Raw genomic sequence first — 5,556 nt, forward strand, 5'->3', positions numbered from 1 at the left:
ATTGATAGTACCCTTGTCGCAAGTCTAACTTAGAAAACACTACAGCCCCTTGTAACTGATCAAACAACTCATCGATGTGGGGCAAAGGATATTTATTCTTAATAGTTATTGCATTCAGCCCTCGATAGTCAATACATAACCTTAAACTTCCGTCCTTCTTTTTAACAAATAATACTGGAACTCCCCATGGGGACTCGCTCTCATGAATAAACCCTCGTTCTAGCAAGTCTTGCAATTGCACCTTTAACTCCTTGAGCTCGGCAGGTGCCATACGATAAGGGGTTTTCGAAATAGGAGTAGTTCCGGGTACTAGGTCAACCTTAAATTCAATCTCCCTTTCTGGTGGCAGAGACTCCAACTCCTCCGGAAATACATTCTGGTATTCACTGATTACTGGCATGTCTTCCAACTTAATCTTTTCTCCCGGAGTGTTAATCAGGAAAGCTAAGTAACCGTGTGCCCCACGACTAAGCAATTTCCTAGCCCTTATTCCCGAAATAAGCGCAGAAGAGGCTATCATACCCCTCACGTCTAACTTTAGTGTTGCCTCCCCCGGTATACAAAATTCGACCACTTTCATCTTACAATCTACCCGAGCATGATAGTGAGCTAGCCAATCCATACCTAGAATGACATCGTACCCCTTGATGGCTAGACTAATGAGGTCAACTACCAATTTTCGTTCACCAACCCAAATATCACAATTCCTATACACCTCATTCGCAAGCAAGATTTGATTACCCGTAGGTGTTCTTACCTCTAAGTCATAAGGTAACCTTTCAACTTTCAAATCAATTCCAAGCATAAATACAGGATTAACAAAAGAGTGAGTAGCACCGGGGTCTATCAAAATTCTGGTTAACCGGTGAAAAACAGGGATTGTACCTTCCACTACCTCCGTTGGTGCAGGTACGGATTGTTGATCCCGCGAATATACTCTGGCCGGAACCCTCGACCTAGCCCCTCCAGCATTGGTCGGCTTTGGGTTTGACCTGGCAGTCGACTGGGTGTCACTGATCAACGGGCAGTTGACTATCTGGTGATCCACACCTCCGCACCTCAAGCACTTTCGAGCCTTTCTCCAGCACTCATCCTCGGTGTGGTTCGGTTTCCCGCAATACCCACACGTTACCCGGGGAGTGGAGGTTTGGCCTCCCAGGGGAATACCTCTACCTTGGCCTCTACCGCTTTGGCCTCCCCTCTGGGCACTTCCTCTCGGAGCACTTCCCCTAGATGTGCTCGAAAACCGTCCACCTCCAGCCTCACGACCGGATTTAGCAGGTGGCATGCTCCGATCACCTCGTACTGACCCTTGGGCTCCACTAGGTGCCCCTTTCCGCTTAGCATAGAAATTTCTCACTTGCCCCCTAGCAGTCTCTATCCTTAGGGCCTTCTCCAGAACCTCCGTGAATGTATTAATTTGAGCCGCCACTAAGGCTTCTTGTAACTCCACATTCAGTCCTTGCACAAACCTCCGTACTTTTCTTTGCTCCGTAGCTATCAGTTCGGGAGCAAATTTAGACAACTTTGTAAACTGAGTCTCATACTCAGTTACACTCAACATTCCTGGCAGAGTTTAATGAAATCGTCCTCTCGCTTTTCCTGGACGATGGGTGGAAGGTATTTTTCGTTAAATTCCCGTACGAAGTTTAACCAGGTCCATGCAGTCGCCTCTCTCTCCCACTTGGCCATCACTACGTTCCACCAAGCCCTAGCTAGCCCCTCGAACTGGAAAACAGCGAATTGGACTTGCCTCTCCTCTGTATAGTTTAGGGCAGCAAAAATATTAATCATGGCCTCCAGCCATTTCTCGGCTCCGTCCGGGTCTGATCCTCCCAAGAGCTTGGGTGGGGAGAACTTTTGGAATCTCTCCAAGGCCCTATCCTACCCCATCTCGGGGTCCCTAGGTTGATGTACAGGAGCTTGACCCTGTTGTTTCACTAACCGAGCCAGAATGTTAGTCATCTGTTGAATGGCAGTTGCCACCTGATCTCCCCCTGCAGTCTGGGGTTCAGGTTGTGGCTCAACCGTTGCCTCTCTCTCCCCTCTCGGTTCTGGCACCGGTTCCTGTGCCTGTTTACCCCCACGGTCTCGACTAGGACCGCGTCCTCGGTTAGTTCCCCTGGTTTGACTTCTTCTACCCTCCATGTTTTGGAATTTAGGCAACTATAAACATATAAACAAGGTAAGGTATAGCTCGTATAACATGTTGCAGAAAGCTAAATAAAGGCAATAAAACACATAATAAACAAGTACTTTATTTACATAGCAAACAAGTCATATATACATGCCAACCTAGGCAACTCAAAGGCTATACTAGCCAAGGAACATAGAACAAAAGCCCCTATTTACATCCACCGTGACACGTCAAGGTCAAAAACAAAAGGAAACGTGTCGTCCTACTATGTTCCTAACTATCCCACAAAAATCTCCTCAGTCCTAAATCCTAACAGGTCGTCTGGCTAGACGCCAACCCCACAGACTCCGAGGATGCACTCGGCTCCTCCTCCGGGTCCTCCTCAGGATCCTCCTCTGGATCCTCCCCAGGAGCACCAGGAGCGCCAGGAGCTACAGGAGCTTGGCCTTCTCCGGCCAAGTCCTGAAGCACGTCATCCACTAGTGCCTCGCACTCAGTCAGGATGTGGCCGGTCCGGTCTCGTACGTCCGCAACTACTCGCATAAGGCGTCCGGTCGTCGCCTGAGCCTGCTCGCGGAAGGCATCCGTCCGCTGCTGCTCCTCCAATATCGAGGCCTCCAGCTCTCGAATCCTACCTCCCTGGCCTCGGAGGGTAGCCTGAAGGCGCTCTATCTCTGAGTGGCACCTACGATTGGCGCGACCCAATCATCGCCGCTCGTCGTCCACGGCAAGCACTACCCGATCGGGGTAGGAGTAGGTTTTCCAGCAGTCGCAGCGTCGAATCTTGCGCGCTGGGGACCACCGCTGCACTGGCCCACCGGGGCTCTCCTGATACGTGATCACACGGCTAACAGGCCCATCTAGGTACGGCTCGTCAATAGGAGCGTCAGTAGGCGCGTCAGTCGGTACCTCAGTAGGCGCAGGCTGGGACGGCCCAGCACTCCCGGAGGCGTCAGTACCCGCCGTAACCTAGGTTTACAAGTAACATGGCAAAAGTAAGTACACGACGCGTAGAAAACAAGGCTAAAGGCTAAGCTCGAAAATAAAACCCTAGCCTATCGTATCAAGCACTCAATCTATCCAGATCAATTCACAACCTAGGCTCTGATACAACCTGTGACGACCCCACCTCCCCCTAAGGTGTACCAGAGGGTTCGGCGGACCGCCTGTCCAGCTCTCGCCAAGACTCACTCACTATCTAAAACGAATCGCGTGCGTACATCCATGAACCATAAATAACATCCACAATTCAAGCTTATAATTTATATTGATACAATTCAAGGTACAAAGTCTCAATATACCAAACTAGTTCAAAGCGTATACAAATGAAATACAAAACATTCTATTCGAGGAATAGCGCGAGTACAAGACAAAAGTCAAAAGTCAAACAACTAGACTACGCTAGCCTTTACACGTCTCACGCCTCGTTCATACCCCTGTAAGGAAAACAAAACTAAAGGGGTAAGCCAAAGCTCAGTGATGTTCCAGATATCAAATTGTCCAGCAAACAAGATAATAACAATGTAATAGTGAAATAGCGAGCAAACAAGTTCAAGTAAAGAGATAATACTTCAAGTAGTCAAGAAATGTGTGGATCATGTTCACAAGTAAGGATACAGTTGCTCATGTCTCGGCTCCATCCCAGCTTGATCGAATATTAGTTGACACTCCGTCAACTTTCAGGTAATAACTAGTCCAGAAAGAAAACTCCACTTCTCGCCAGTCTCCGTCCACCAATCAACCCCCTTCTCCGGGCCCGCACACCCCACGAAACACGGGTGGTAATACTCGAGTATACCGAATTGCCGAGGAGATAACACTCCACTTGACCTTACTAGTGACCCAAGGTTTGTTATTTAATCGACCAGGCCCTTGCCGGCTCGACTCGATTAACTAGCCACAGGGTTTCTGGAATTCCAGGCATAATATAATTCATGTGCATGTAGAGCAAGTCAAGTAAAGTCGATAAACAAGAACAAATTTGGATAGGGCAAGTGCGATAAAGTACACCCTTACTCTATCAAATCACATGTATATCACGTATTCACGTTGATCAAAGGTAAATGGCAAATATCGAGTTCAATCAGATATTTGGAAGCACTCACCAAAATAGTGCCTCTAGTGCTCGTGTCTGGGTGGTACTCCGGGTTTGGAGTCCAAATCTGCGATAAAACTTAACTTGAGAACTTTGAAAATCAACTAAGGTTCGAAACTTAGCGTTTCGTTCAATATGAATCAAGAAATTAAAATCTCCTTGAGAAATAGTCATGAAATAGTTGCTCGCTTTTCAAACTAAAAAAAAATTGATAACATGTTTGCTTGGAGATGACTTTTGATTCAAAAGTGCAAGCAAAACGGTTTCATAGTGATTCATATCGTTTTCCTAAGAATACAAGTTCGGCCAAGTCCTAACGTATAACCCTCGATAAACAAAGTAGCAAAGGTCCTCGCTAGTTCAAGTGATAATCACTTTTAACCTTTACTCAAGTTGCAAGTATAGTTTTCTAGTCCTCAAGCGTAAATTTGGCCAGCATGCCCTTTGTGTTTACCTAATTTTCCAGCCATTTATGGCTTCATTATTTTTCCTCAGCCAATCCCAAAGTCATACATATCATAGATTCAAGTAAATAGCCGTTCCATAGGCTCATAACAACATAAGAACAAAATTCAAAGTGATAACAAGTGCGGAAATGTAACCTAGCAAAAGACAGATTTGACGTGTGGTTGCGGAAATAACACATCCGAGGCTACGCTTATCGGATTGAGGCACAACTTATACCGTTTCGAAGCTAAGACACAGGGATACAATTTTTATGAAGATCACTGAGTCCAGTTTCTAATGCAACCTAGTCAAATTCCTAATTTACATAACCAAAATCCAACTAGTCGGCTAATTAACCGCACTGTACTGGAATGGTCATATCTCAGGTTACCAAGGTCCGATTAAGGTGTTTTTGGAGGCGTTTAAAAGCTAAGACAGAATACTAAAACTTTCTTGTTTTGGTAAATAGCTAAATCCCAACGGATTATAGTGAATAAACACAACCAAATAGACTAAACTGTCCACGCGGAACTCTGGAATGTAACCTAAAACAGCGAGGGTATTTTCATCTTTTCACAAGATACATTGCTCCGATTGGGCTAAAATTTTTAGGCACCTATAAAATACCATTCTCTACAACTTTCATGTTTTAGTCCAAGCCTGATTCGGCCTATAACTATGAGTACTAAAACCAGGCAGAATGTAAACATGAAATTCCAGAAATCTGGAATTTTTGGGATTTCATGACCACCTATTTATTTTCTTGCTTCCAACACTACCAAAGCCCCTTATATAATCTTATATACAACATATACCCACTATACAACAAGTCTAGGCAGAAATTTATTAAACCCTAACTTGCATATATTATCCAAAA

This window comes from Coffea eugenioides, chromosome 5 (genome assembly GCF_003713205.1).
Source record: "Coffea eugenioides isolate CCC68of chromosome 5, Ceug_1.0, whole genome shotgun sequence".
Taxonomy (NCBI): Eukaryota; Viridiplantae; Streptophyta; class Magnoliopsida; order Gentianales; family Rubiaceae; genus Coffea; species Coffea eugenioides.